The sequence below is a fragment of the Ornithodoros turicata genome, chromosome 3, assembly GCF_037126465.1.
Source record: "Ornithodoros turicata isolate Travis chromosome 3, ASM3712646v1, whole genome shotgun sequence".
Classification (NCBI taxonomy): domain Eukaryota; kingdom Metazoa; phylum Arthropoda; class Arachnida; order Ixodida; family Argasidae; genus Ornithodoros; species Ornithodoros turicata.
The window spans coordinates 13,580,117-13,595,879 of record NC_088203.1 but is presented as its reverse complement, the minus strand read 5'-3'; positions in this window follow the sequence as shown (position 1 = coordinate 13,595,879).

Genomic DNA, 15,763 nt, shown 5'->3' with positions numbered 1-15,763 from the left:
GCAGTGTAAGGACTTTGTCAAGGATTAGTCAAAGCTGATTGTATTTTGTTTTGCAATATTCCGTCATTCGGGACGACGTCCACCACCTCAGGGTACCTTTAAAAGTCCAACCGTCCCGGCGGCTGAGAGGCTATGATGGAGCATACACACCAGAACGAGGAAAGATTTAGAGGGTGCGTTGAAGAGGTCCTCGAGGTTTCTAGGCGTACAATTTACTTTCAATTTCATTAATTTTGTTTCATTCACTAGTCATCTAGTTATTATAAATTAATTAGTTATATACTACACAAAACCGCAACGCCAAAACGTTACATGAAATTTCCGAAACGTCAGTCATATAAGCAATTGGAAAGAACTAATACCATACGAGCAGAAAAAGTAACACCGTGTAATGTCAGTCGGGCCCCGAATGCCATTTCACACGATAGTCTTGCTACACGTCATGTTTGAAAGACACTAAACGCGATTATGTCGATGCGGGTCTCCCACTGGCCACGTAAGAGATACGGTACTTGAAGATCGTATACGTGTTCAAAGAGATTGAAAATACCCACAATATACCACAAATATGAGAAAAATTGCTTTATTTCATAATCGATGCTTTGTACTGTGTCGGGAAAACTTCCCGTCAACTTGCCTGTCTGGTGGCAGTCTACGCCTAAAGCAGATATGCAAAAAAAAAAAATCGTTAACCGATTTTGCCAAAAATAACGCTCGCTTTCCTGTAATTTATAAAATAATGGCGCGGTGTGGGCAGTACAGAGTGGCTTCATGGAAGTTTTAAATCGCTCTTGAGACAATGGGGGCGAGGGTATACGTATTTCGTGGGTGAATGAGTTGTGGCGATCTCATTACGTAGAAACTGTCATTCGGACGAATGCTATTAAATATCTCGGTATGTATATAGCACGGCGCGAATGGCATTAGGACTTAACTCATTACGCACTTACAATGTCATTTTTCGTGGCCGTCTTGCAGGGGTATAAATCCTACGTGAAAAACAAAAAATAAGAAGAAGAAGAAAGAGAAACGGTTTCCTCGTTTAGAAAATAACGGTTACTTCCACGTGTGGTGGCGTCGCGCCAATAGGATCGATCACGTGCGCTTTTACAGAACGTACGGGTATATACGGAACACACACGAGCCCTCTTGAGTGCGCGACCTTTCCGCTCAACGTCACAACGGGAGCAACTATCAACGGTCAATACTCCACGATTGATGGATTATTCCGCGAGGATGACGTCAACTGAGCGTAACTTCAGAAGAAGCGCGTACTGTACTCGGCACTATGTTGACAGTCTTGGCACGTAACCATGCAAACAGCTAGGTAACTGTAAATACAGTCTTCATATTCCTTCGAAAGAGTGTCCTGTTTGGGCAACGTGCTTGTATAACTTGATTTGATTTGATTTTAAGAAAAATAAAATGGAGATTTTGGCTTCACAAGTGTGGGGCCCGCAATTCCACATCACTTGCACCAGTTACTTCGGCGGAAAACTCCTGTAATGATGATGATGATAATAATGATTTTACTAGCGTAAAGACAACTTAGGCCATTAAGCGCCAAGTAATGATGATGTCAATGAAGAGGAGCAGGATGGTGGTGGTGATGGTGATGAAGTGGTGATGGAGGTGATTCCGACAAAAACAATTGCACACATGCTGAGGTGTCACAGAACGTGCAAACACGCCAACACGCAAAACACTCACATAGGCTCAAAACTTGTTGTCTGCGTGAATGTCCCGGAAAAATTTCACTTTGGCGGAGAACGCCCTGTGTCTGACACTCTGATTCCAGGGCCCAAGTACTTTTAAAACACTGAGCGGGCGGCCGTCTACTGCTGCCCAGCTCCTAGTACTGTAGAAGGCGACGAACTTCAGTGTATCGTACGTAGGACATAAAAATGTGCTCGACATCCTCCACAACACCGCACATGGAGCAGTTTGGGGAGGCTGCTTTTTCGTTCATTTGTGAAAAGCTACGGCTGTATGGGACCTTCAGACGGAATTGGTGGACTAGGGTATCCATGGACCGAGGAAGCAGACTGGGACCACGAACGAAAAGTTTGAGTCTATGCTGATCACTGGTGTCTTTCCAGAATCACTGCGCCACAGGTGTCTGCTTTGTAGTCTTCGATACTTGTAAAGTCGACTATGCAGTCCATTGTGCAGCGGGACTTCCAGAACCCTGCCATGTAGTCCGGAAGGAATCTGTTCGACTCCAGGCACCATTCGACTTTGTTGAGAACTAAATGCTCCATTACCTTGCAACGGGCAGCTCGGCAGACCGACCGAGCGAAAGGAACCCAGCTCTCGTGGAGACCTGCCTGGTTTCAAGACTGGAATGATCTGCGACGTCTTCCAGAATTCGGGGAGGACACCTTCACGCCAGCTCTGGTTGGTCAATTCTACCACCAAGTTCAATGCCAGAGGGCCAAAGCTGGCAATCGCTGTTCAGGTAATCCAATCCGGGCCTGGTACAGAGCGTTTAATACACGAACGGATTCCTGCTTCCAACTGCCATAGCGTAAAGTTTGTGTGCACTGGACCATTGCTGCTTCCAAGAACGACAGAGCTTAACTCTTGACGAGCCTTGACCGCTGATTCCACGCAGGCATTGCTAGATGATGCTACAGGTGGGCTGAGAACTAACTGACAGAACTGGTCCGCTAACCATCGTTCAGGCAATCCGCAATGCAGAACAAGAGCCTGGGAAGGGTCCACTTGAGTAACAGGGGTGCCCAAACTCTTGGTAATTAACTTCGTCACTAAACGTGTTAGTCGACTTTTGTCGCCCATGCAGTCGACTTCTACTCGTTTACATGCGGGGGGCTGGGGCGACTGGGAGAATCCCACACGCCAGGCGACTTACGAGCGACTTACGCGATAGAAGCGCCCTCTTCGAGTCCGACAACGAACATTCGACGATTTGGACTCAAACTGTGATACAGTATCCATTTCGAGATTGATACGCAGCATGAAATTCGTGCTCTCTTTATTCCAATGCACCTCTGCTGATTGCGAGGAGCTCCCGTTTCCTCCATGTTGTTTCTTGTGAGAGGGGATATCACTGGCAGGGAACAAGTGACGTAGCGCATACGACTTGCAAAGCCATTTTTGCCGTTTACATGGCAGATGGCAGTCGACAGCTGTCGCCTAAACTACTCAACGTTGTCGATTCAGCGGCGTTCAATGAATGGCTTATTTAAGTGGTCTGCAACCGTTTCCATGCAAGCCGTATGTCGCCTTCTATGGCTAAGTCGCCTTCTGCCGTCTTCATGTAAACACAACTAGTGACGCACATAAGCTTCTTCACGACCGGCGACCTAGCCGCGCCAGATGACGTCGGATGATCCCAATAAGTCTGCAGGCTTCTTTGTAGAGGACGTACTCCCCTGTTCTGCGCAACATTCTTTCTGCTCGCCGACGAATGGAGTGAAGTCTCTGGAATTCAATGTCCACAGCACTATATCGCGATGGTGCAGTGGTTGACTTTGTGACGTGGTCTTTGCATTTGGCTATTGTAGTGCTGAGCTCCTCAAATGACGTCAACACTGTGCATCTTTGCCTCCATCTCAATCTTGAACTGACACAAATCAGTAACGTAAACATTGAGCTTTAGCAGGTGTCCCTGAGAGAGAGACAGGAATTTTCACCGGGACATGGTCACTTCTCATAGCATCGTAGCTCACCATCCAGGATATTGGACGAGGAAAACTGCGAAAGCATAATACGTACGAAGTACGTCCTGACAGCTGCTATATGTGGGCACACGAAAGAATGTCGCAGATCCATCGTTGAGCACGGTGATGTCCATATCTTCAAGGATCTTTTCTAACAACCTTCCGCATCCGTTGGTATGCTCGCTTCCCCATAGTCCACTATGCCCATTGAAATCTCCGCAGCCAATGTACGGCTCTGGTAGCGATGCAAACATGTCCAGGAATTGCTACTCAGTGATTGCAACACAGAGAGTAGCGTAGCAGCTTACTACTCTTGCTTTCCTTTCATTGCTTTCCTTGCTCCTTGCTTAGCGACTTGCTTTCATTGCTCCTATACCGGATGTCCCAGCTAAATGCGAACATATTTCTTAAAAATATATACATCACTTTTTCCGAGATGAAATCAATTGCCATATATCATATGCTGAAGGGCACTTCTTAGGAGGGCACTAGCAAACTCCTAAGGCAATGTCTTAATTAACTTTCAATAGGCATCATGGTGGAAGACCAGCCATGTGTATTGTTGACTCTATGAGATGAGCCACAGAAGATTGTGTACTCATCTTCCTAAACTTTCCCTAACCATTTATCCCGCTTGTTACCCCACTTGTTATTCGTATCTTGCCTATTTCTATCCTTGAGTCAACAACTGAGACAAGTTCTAAAACACTGCCATACCAGCCATAAAAGACCAGCCATAAGACCAGTCACAACATGAAAGTGGGTGTACATTTTTATTCCTTGCAGACCTTCTACAGATTAAAAAAAAAAAAGCTATGAAAGCTACACAGCTCCCGTTTTCGCCGGTGTGTTCTATAGACCCTTTCGCGACGCCAGGGTGCGCCAACGCGCGACAGCTGGATGTGCGTCCCGTTGGTCTTCCGGTGACAAGCCGGAACTCCTGTCGCACATGATACGTAATTATGGGGACGACTATTTCACTAAAATTCATTAATTAACATTTTAATTAGATGTTTTCGGGTAAATGCGAGATAGCAGAATTAGAGCCGGTCATTATTTAACTCCACCTTCTTTTTTGAATATCCTGGCTAAGTGGCTAAATTGTGATATATGCAAATGAGCCGAAAACCGAAACCGCGCTTTTCTCGAGCGCAAAATGAGGAGCCACGGGCATTCGCGTCGGAGGGCCACGTGGTTTGTAGCGATGAAGCTGATTGGAGTATGCGCAGACTCGATGGCCGGGGAGACCGTTTTCCGGCCCAGAGAAGCCGGAAGTAATGTCGTTTCTCTGCCCGAGAACTGCGTGGTTCCGGTTTCTGGCTCATTTGTATATCAAAATTTGCCGATTTTTAATATGGAAGTACGTTCCTGTTTCGGGATTTTAAGGAAATATGGTGGATTCAAATCGCCTCCAATTCGGCCGTCTCATCATTTCCCCGAAAACATCTCATTATCAGCTAAATTAATAAATTTTAGTTCATGAGTTGTCCAGTAGTGGTGATGGTGGTGGTGGTGATGAAAGGGCTCGCCGTTGTCGGCCTCGCAGAGGTCGGCAACGTCACGACTGGCGCCCTGGGGGAATGTGCGTCCTGCGCCGAGTTCTAAGGGATCTGTGCCGACATATGTCTGAAAGCGTCTAAGGAAAACCCAGAAAAAAACCCCAGACACTCAGCCGGCATCGGGATTCGAACCCGGGTACCTCCCAGTCTCGACGTGACATGGCCAGCAGTGACATACGTTTCCGGCAGGACGTCCGCCTATAGCTGTAGAACACAAGGGCGAAAACGGCATCTGTGTAACGTTCTTAGCTTTTCTTATAATAGGTCTGTAGCGCTTAAAAATGTACACCCTGTATAAGAAGAAAATGGACCCTGAGGAGAGCCCACGAGGCTTGTCATCCGTCCAGTTTTTCACGTTCTGTTTGACGGGGCGAAGTTACTTTGTCTAGAGTCACTAAATACTTTATCCACTCTATCCTTTGTGCTCACCCCTGGCACTTGGGCCCAATTTTGCCTCCGCCTACCAGGATAGTGATGCCTAGAGTCACTAAATACGCTTCGCTTCAGCGTATCGACATTGAGGTCCAAGGGAGAGCAGGAGCGCCATCTTGTTTCTGCACCACACCGGTACCATCCCCAGTTGAGGATCAAAGACCTGTAACATAACGCTCCCTGTGGGATAGAGAACCATGTGTGATTGTTGCGCGATAATCCAAGTATTGTCAACCAGTGCGTCGCGAAGATGTCAAGATGAGCTCAAGGCCATCAACTGCTGCTTGTAAACCAAGAAAGATTTCCCCCGCGCACGATAGATGGCATCGTGCGCTAAGGTGCGCAGTGCGCGTGCGCGTGGGAAGCGTGGCGCGGAACAAGATGGCGCATGCTCGCTCCTGGAACTCAGTGTCGATACTCTGTTCTGTCTTCCCCATAGTCCGCCATCTAGTGAAGACGGAGTTGGCAAACCTCGGAAGTTCCTGTCGGACCGTGGAACGGGGTTCACTGCCAATAAGTTTAAGCGTTTTCTGAAGGACCACGGCATACATCAGCTGTTCACATCGTCGGAGCACCCACAATGCAATGGGCTCAATGAACGTGCCAATCAAACAATCATCACGCGTCTGAAGTGCAAAATCAATGAGAGACCGCGAACGCCCTGGCCGGAATTGTTGACGGAGGTCATGGACGAGTACAACCGCACCCCACACGAGGTCACGGGGTTCGCTCCCGGCTAACTGCTTTTTGGATTTCCTTTATACCAGCCACCTCTTTCTCAGCCATTAGTGCCGCTAGAGGAGGCACGACGGAATGCCGTCTTGAACTCCTTGGCCTACCACAACAAAAACAAGGTGCTGTAGGACAAGAAGTACATTCCCACTGGGTTCAGCCCTGGTGATCATGTTGTCTACGAGACGCCTTGGCAGGACAACAGAGGGAAACTTGCGCCAGTCATGGAGGGTCCATACACAATCATAATCTCCGGAGCCTCAATGTCATACGCATGCGCATAGGCCATTATGAAAAAGGTCCAATCATAATTGAAAAAAAAAGATGTTGTAACCCCCCCCCCCCCCCGTTTTACGCATGCTATCTGGTGAAGTTCTGTTTCATTGTATTCAAAGGCGAAAAAATCTGCTTGATGAAAATGTTACCCACCAAACGTCTTTAACTTTTCAGGTTACAAGCTATTTCACGAACGTTATGCTATCAACAAGGGATGGCACACTCCGACACACATTCGTCATCGACGCCTCCTTGAGGATGTCGGCAGAGACACTAGTGTCATTTGCGAATATACGCGCCGTTTTTGTCCTCATTTAGCCGCGCGCGGCTTTGAGAACGTTATATATCTATCCGCAAACGACGATGCGGCCTGGGTATCTGCGTCGACTCGCGGATACAACCGCGTCCGCGCACACCTTACTGTACACGTGAGAAAGTAAACGTTTTTAGTAGAAATGGGACGAATCCACGAATCTTACGAATCTCGAATCTTTCGAATCCTTTCTTTAAAAAGAGTTTAAAAAGCCAGGGAGAAAACTCTTCTACTTAAAAGTGTTTTGAAGCTGAATTTGATATCTTTGTTTAATGAAAAGCAAATCTCGGGGGAAGACACCCAGTCAGCACAAATTGTTGCAGTGACATTGCTATGTTGCTAATGACATTGATATGTTTGATAACTGTGTTACCTCCCAGTGTTACCTGTGTTACCTGTGTTACCTCCCTGTGTTACCTGTGATGTTACCTCCCAGTCTTTGCACGAAAGGTGATCATTTTTTTAACCACTGTGTCACGCGAGAGCTCAAATGCTGTGGTAGCGCTGATGCTATGGAAAAACGCCATATCGAGGGTCAGAGCGCATTCACATGCGCGTAAGAATGGATTGCAATTAATTTCAGGTTCTCGGTCAGATTAATTTTCCTTGAGATTATACGTTGTGCTCGTCTCGATCCTGTTGTCCATAGTCATCCCCCATAGTGCGTCGCGGTGTTGCCCCGGAATATGTCTCTCACAGTCTGATTGATTCTCCCCATAATGGTCACACTAATTGTAATGTTACCTCACCGCAGCACGTGAAACGTTGCCTGAGCAACATAATCGTAATGCTTCTAAAATGCATCGTCACAAAATGCTGCACCAACATTGAACTGTGTGGTAACTTTCCGTTCGTGCATGAAACGTTGCCGCAACATTTGAACACGTCGCAAAAAAAACAAACTGATAAATGACGGGCGAACGTCACGGGAAGTTCCGAATTCATTGTTTATTGGTGGGAATTACAGATAGAACAGGATCGTGGACACATTGTGTTACTGGAGCACTCGAAGCAAGTGTCTCGGAAATGCTGCATGCAAAACGTGCAACATTGCAGCAATATGTTTGTTTGGATGTTGCTGCAATGTTTCAGACGTTGCCTAGAGGTAACATTTCTAAGCTGCAACGTTTCCTCAATGTACCATGTGCAACATTGCTTACGCAAGAGAATCACACTGTTAGCTCTCGAAATACAGCAGACACATTGATTTAATGATAGTGTTGCCACGCTAAGATTTGGCCGCGCGGTGATGCATTGTTTTGTGAGTAATGCTATTGCAACATTGCATTAGAATTGATTGCCAAACACCACATCAGCAATGTAACTGCGACATTTCTTCACACGCATATTGCGCTTCGGAAACACAATCACACTGTTAGCTCGGCGCATATTTTGGAATACGGCAAAAAACATTGAAAGAAAAGATATTGCACAACAACAACAGATACGAGGGTGGTTCCATAAGTTTCCGGCCCGAGGTAGAAAATGCGCGCGAATTTGAAAATGCGATTAAGGACGCGTGGCACCATCTGTTGGAGGGCCGGAGCACCACCCACAACCCTCTCCATGCTTTTGTCGGTTGGAGAGCTGCATTTCAAACAGCCAGGGTACACTGTTCAGTTAAAATGGAAAAAATGGAGTACCGCGCTGTGATAAAATTGTTGACAAAAGAGGGACTTTCGCCTAAAGAAATTAAAGTGCGACTGGACAACGTGTACAGGGAAGCCTCTCCGTCGTACACAACGGTAAAAGACTGGGCTAAGCAGTTTCGACTGGGGCGAGAGTCCATTGAAGATGATCCACGCGATGGTCGTCCAATGGAAGTGGTGACACAAGAAAATTTGTCTCTTGTCGAGGAGGAAGTGCTGAGCGACAGGCGTCTGAAGGTGAAGGAATTCTCAGAAAGGCAGGGGCATTCCAAAACAACCGTTTTTCGCATCATCGGCGAGGGCCTTCACATGAAAAAGGTCAGTGCGAGATGGGTGTCACGACTTCTCTCGTCAGTTCAAAAGCAACAGCGCGTCGTCTGTGCCAAAGAGTTTTTGGTGCTGTGTCAAGAGAACGAAGAAGAAATATTGAAGTCAATTGTCACAGGGGATGAGACTATGGTGCTCTATTATGATCCCCTTTCGAAAAAGGAGTCGACGGAATGGCGCAAACCAGGAGAAGCACCCCCAAGAAAAGTCAAGGTCACACAATCCACAAAGAAGACCATGGCAACAATATTTTGGGATTGTCACGGGATCCTCCTCATCGACTTCAAAGAGAGGAACACTACAGTGAATGCGACTTATGATGCTTCACTCCTGCACCGACTGCGAGACGCCATCAAGGAAAAGAGGCACGGTAGGTTGAGTCGAGGTGCCCGGTTGCTCCAGGACAATGGCCCTGTCCACACGGCTTCTGTTGCTAAGGCTGCACTGAAGGAGTGCGGCTTCGAAGAAATCCTCCACCCACCCTAGAGTCCAGACTTGGCACCAAGTGACTACTTCCTGTTCTCAAACTTGAAGAGGGATCTCAGAAGACGGAGATTTCAAAACGATAGTGAGGTGCAAGAGGCAGTTTTCCAGCATTTTGCGGACAAAACTTCGGACTATTTTTTCAAGGGTTTAAGAATGCTGGTTGAAAGGTGTCAAAAGTGCATCGAAGTTAAGGGTGACTATGTCGAAAAGTGATACATTTGTTTCGTCTCTAGGACTATTAAAAGTTGGTCGGATCGGAAACTTATCGAACCCCTCTCGTATATGCTGATGATGAAGTGGGGAGGTGGGGAGGATATTGCACAAACGTTTAATTTACGTTGCTGATTAAACGTTTTGGAAGAAATGGAATTGCAACATGGCATTGACATTGCTTCCAAAACAATGCATCAACAATGTAAGCGTCACATTACCTGAGTGTAACATACTCAGCATTGCTTCAGTAACATCGCAATGTTAGCTTTACGCAATCTTTGAGACATGGCATGAACATTGAAGCAAGTATGTTGCTACGACGACGAATGTGGACATGAAACATCGCTGCAACACTTCAACGTAGAGGTAACATTGATGCATCACATTTGCAACATCTTGTGCTGTCTGGGCATATACATCTCCTAAGTGTAACTTATTTAACATGTTGTTCGTCGACAACAAGAAATACATAAACTCAGGAGTCGGAATTCCCTCCATAAAACTAAGAAACAATCAAAGCAAAACCGTGTTATTTTTAAACTTGTAATATCGGAGCTTTATGTTGTGTTTTTGTCGTGCCCGGGGGCCGCCGGCCCAGCAGGCTTGGAGGCGCCGATTTTAAAACGCAACAAACAAACGTGGTTGGTGGATTCGAAAGATTCGATTCGCAGTTTTGGGCAATGGAATTCGGATTCGCGAATCTCGAATCCCTGCCTATAGGATTCGAGGATTCGGTTGGCAGATCCCTAGTTTTTAGTCCGAGCCACCCCTGACTGCAAAATGGGACGCAAGGTCGCGGGAGAGCAGTCACACAGGTTCAATGACATAAACTAGGGTGCTGTTTTTTTGTGTTTTTTTCTTGTTTTTTTATGTTAGCGCCGCGAAGCAACTGTGGTTATGAGCGGCGTACAGATTAGATAGACGGAGATAGGACAGTAGGAAGGAGTTAGTATGCGTCCTGGGCCGACTTCAGAGGGAACTAGCTGTGCCGACATTCGCCCGGAAGAGGTCTTCTGCCGACCCAGGAAAAACCTGAGACAGCACAGCCGGTGGTAGGATTCGAACCCACCACCTCCCAGTCTTCAGCAGGACCTTGGCTACCGCCACCGCGAGCTCGGCCATGCCACTGGTCCGGCGCTGTTCGATTACCTGTGCGTGCGTATGATTGTAAAGGGCTGCGGTTCAGACAGAAACTAACAAACGTGCCGTGCTTCCTTTTTCTGTCTTTCCTGTATACGCGCTATCTTTGTGCGGTATTTATCTCGTTTTATATATTGTCGCACACGTTTGACATTTCTATTTCCCCGTCCTTCGCTGTTCGCGCTTGCTCGACACTGCTGTCTAATCAATAACGTGCTGTTGGCGTGTTTAGTATCCACGCGCGTATAATACCGTGATCGATGAAAGCGCTCGAGCGCTGGTGGTGGTGATGGTGAGTTTGATGAAACACAGTGAGACGGGTGAACATAACGAACCAGTTAGCCTGCACTCTCACGCTTTGTGCATAGATAACCACGGGACTATATCCTTACCCACCTATATCCTTATCCTTAACCACAGGTCTATATCCTTACCTCCAATATATCTCTATCCGCCCTGTCCCCCGCTCCTTCCTGCCGTCATCTCTCCATCTGTCCACGTCTGCACGCCGCTCATAGCTACAGTTGCTTCGCGGCGCAACACAGAATAAAAAAAATATGTCTACCTTTTTTTTTTAATTCAATTCGCACGTATTCAATGGCAGACGTATAAGAAATAAAGTGCGAGGCAACTGGATCGGCATACCAGAAAACAATGCCCAGCTGTAACGAGAGATTACGGACGCACACTCGTTCCGTGCTTTCCATGACGCATACTGTGACGTTCAGTACTTTTCCATTCGGGCGGGTTTCTGCCCTTTTTTCTTGTCGTTTCTTTGCATACCTCTCCGTTCCTCCGATCAGCGTATACTGTACAGGTTGATGGCCCCCCCGACGTGACTGATCTGCACGCACTGCACGGGGCCCTATATCGCCCTTCCCAATCGGGAAAATGCCGCAGGCGGCAACTGTCGGCGCGCGGAGCTGCGTAAAAATGCCACAAATTTTTTCACACAGCGATAGTGGTCTTCCATTTTTATTTTTAAAAAAATATATAAAAAAATAAAGCAATAATTGAGGCTTTTCTTTCCTCGCCTGATCCTTTCTATATGCCTCTCCTTGTAAGACCTCTCTCTTGTAAGGCTGATCACTGCAGCGCCTCTAACTTATTAGATGTAACTACGTACTTGTTTTTTGTTGTTTTTTTATGTGATTTGGAGTAGCCGGCTCCTGTGTTTTGTAGGAGTCACCACCTCCGTATTTTTCTTCTCTAATTCTAATCTAATCTAATCTAATAAAGCTGAACTATCAGAAGGCCGAAAAATGGAAACACCGGACAAGCAAAAGCTCGAAAAGTCGGAAGACCCAACTGTCGAAACACCGGACAAACAAAAGGCCGAAAAGTCAGAGAACTGAACTATCGAAAAACCGAGTAATCAGAAGACCCAAGGAATGAGAATTTAGAGTTACAACTAACGATATGAATTAGCTCCACAAGGACACGTTTCGAACATTTGCTGCGAATTAATCGAGTCAATAAATCATTCAAAACAGGAATAACGGGCCCTGTGCTATTGGTTATACGTTTATTGAACACGTTGGGAGCTCAATAAATTATGAAGAAAACTTCTGAGCAACCGCCAGTGAAACTCTTCAACTTCTCCGTGCATAGAAATTCCGGAAATAGTGTGATTGATGATTTGCATTTATCGCCTCTACCCCATTTTCAAATACAGTGTCAACCTGCACTTCTTTCCTTGCCTTTTGGATTTCCGTGCACTGGATGGGGATCAGCTGTCTTCACTTTCATGTCTAACGTGTTCCATAACAGTTCAACAACAACACTTCATTTCCGTGATAATGAGTGCAATATTTTAGCCTGACCACTCTATCCCATTTGCCATAGTTGCTACTGTTAAACGGTTGTGTGAAGTGCAAAGTCAGTAACGTAACGTCAGTTGAAGTTAAATGATTTATTTGCTACATTAATACGCGACAAGCGTACCATACATCAACTCTGTAGAGCTAGTTTATATCACAGTTTTGGGCTAATAGTTTTCGAATTCCTGGGAGTTGATCCTTTAGCCCTTCGATAGTTCGGCCTTTTGGCTTTGGTCCTTTTGATTGTTTGGGATTTCGATTCTTCGACTTTTTCAGTTTCCGCATTCCGATAAATCGACCTTACCATTTTCAGCCTGGTGTGGCGTGTTTGTCCTGAATTTTTTTAGTTCTTTCTATATCACACTATTGTAACAAGAATCCAGGAGCACAGTGAATAATTAATAAAATGCGCTGAAAATACTACTGTACGCAATACCTTGCAAGCTGCCCACCGCGAAGGTATGCGGGATTTTCCCTCTGGTTCCTTCAGTTCTATGTTAACTGTATGTATTATGTGAATGAATGAAGTAAAACGATTGATTGATTAAATGATTGATTGATTGATGTTGTTACATGTGGCTCCACGGCCGCTCTTCTTGGCGTTATATGCTGGAGCGCGTCCAAGTTCGGGACGGGCGTTCCCTGGAAATGATAGCGTTCAGATATATGTGCCACTTGTATCTTTCGGTTGCCGGCGCCTCGTGAAAACATGACACAAAATCCCAGAAGGCTACTTCTCTATCTATAACGCGACATCCGCGAGTGTGTCGGAGCTGTGCGTCACGGAAAATCAACCTCACCTGAAGTGCACCGACTGATGCAATGTCTTCTGGGAATAATATCAACGATAAGATACGCGTGTTCTCATATGAGATAAGCATTGCCACCCTTGCAGAAAAACAACATAAAGAAGAAGAAGAAGAGAAAAAAATGGACACGCTGTCGGCAGAAAGATACGACTATTGTAGGGGGAGCCGTATCTATAGGATGTGATGCCCATTCACTTATACAGCGTTTATAAGCCACACAACAATGCGACTAAGGCGTGTCGTACGCCACATATATACAGAGGGCCTGCTGATTGCCTCTCTCTTCCTCCTGCGCTGCGTCGTCTGCTACTGCTGCGATTCCCCGTTCTGCGAACTCAAGAATTCGCAAATGATTGCACCTAACTTCGAACCTGCAGACTTAAATCTGCAGACAACATGTACAACACGCTTCTGGGAAAGATATGGGACTGTTTTGTACTTTTTATTTATTTTTAAAGTTTTTCCCCATTTAGTACGCGGGGACGTTCAACCACTACTCGCAGACGACGACAGTTCGTCTCCATGGCAACGACTGCTGAGAGCACGTCCGTGATTGGCTACGGCCATTGAAAACACAATCCTGATTGGCGGACTCTACGTTGTTACGTCACGTCGACGAGTGAGCAGACTTTCTCTATCTATATAGGTGGTGTTGATAGTATCGACTTGTCGCAACAAATGCTTGCCGACGGGGCCACACCAAGCAATCCGCCGGTAATCGCGGTTGTTCCAACTCGATCGGTACCACTGAGACGTTACCTTCAAAGCCCCCCACTCTTGACCTCTGCGTTCTCATTTTGTCCCACCAGCCTTTTCTTTTCTTTTTCTGATTCCGTGCCTGTTGGCACTGTGCGAGACGCAGTATTACTTGCTTGCATGCACACGTCAAGCTCCAAAACTGAAACTTTGCTAACCTAACCCGACCTAAACAAAACCTTTGTGTCTCAAACCACAACGTACTTCCAAAGAGAGTCAGCTTACACTTTGTACCTCTTACATTAACGAGCCTGCGGCTCACTGACTTCTGACACCGACGCATCATGTATTTACTGATTGCACTCATTCCGCTTCAACGGTAATGGGCTTCCACTCTCGCTCCCCGCATCATTAATTATGCAGCGACACCTTGTTGACCACCTCCCGGATTGTCGAGAATCGCATCTCTCCCTTCGCTGCCTCCGTAACCGCACGTTGCTCGCGTTAAAATAGGCCGGGAAGCGCAGCAGCATCGTGGCGCCGTGCCGAGGAGGCGGACAAAAATGGGAGCGACCGCGGGAAGGATTTGAACCTTGTGTATGTCTCGGACCGACGGTAGAGGACTCCGACGAAGCGTGAACAAAATAGAGTCACTCTTCTTGATGTCTTTTGCGCGTGCTGCCTCTCACACAAAGGGGGTGTCGTCTGCGTTTTTCGTCTGCGCTCATGTCGTCTGCGTTCTTGTGGGCAGTAAGGCATCAGAATGCCGGTCAAGGTGTGCTACTCTCAGCCTCTGTGCAGAATATAAAAATCCAATGCAGTGAGCGCATATTCTCAGCGCATACATTGCAAACGCTTGCATTGGCGGAGGATGAACTTGAAGGTTGACGGTATCGGCGGTTTTGAATATATTTTCTAAGTGGGAGACTGGGTCAAAGAAAGCCGGTTGTATTTGTTAAACCATATGCGCCCGATATAGTTGAAGCAGCTCGTGAAGCACGATACAATTTCTATATCACTGTAATAATAGGGAATTGAGATAAACTTGGGCATGGTTTCGCATACTGCAAGCAGATATTGCGATTGCGTCAGCTTTATCCAGATTGGATGCAGTATGTTGTTTGATCGGGGTATCCTTGTAATGTCACGTAGTTCACTATAAATAGCGCGCTGGGAAAGGGGGAGGGTACTGAGAAAGAAAAAAATATTCTGGTTCCAATGGAATTTGAAACTCAACATGTATCAAGCTCTACTTCTACGTATTAAGGACCATTTGAGGACAGCTACCAGGTACAAGGAGCAAGTAGCACATGCTGCTCTGAACGTTGTGGTTAGTGCTACGATTTAACCGGTATTTGCCTAGCTTGTGTACTATCTAATAAAATGGCTTTTTTTCCTGAGGGAATACAGTACAATAAGTGCCGTAGAAATTCATCTTAAACAAGAAAAACAATCGTGCGGATTTATTTTTTATATATTTTTTATTTCTTTACGAAAACACCGCGAATGTGCTTTTGAGCACTCTTGCCTTGCCAATGGATACAAGCCTCGAGCTAGAATAGCATTTTGTGCCACAGAATAAGTTTCATCCTTTCGATGTTAGTGGCCGCGAAGGCAGACAGGATGAC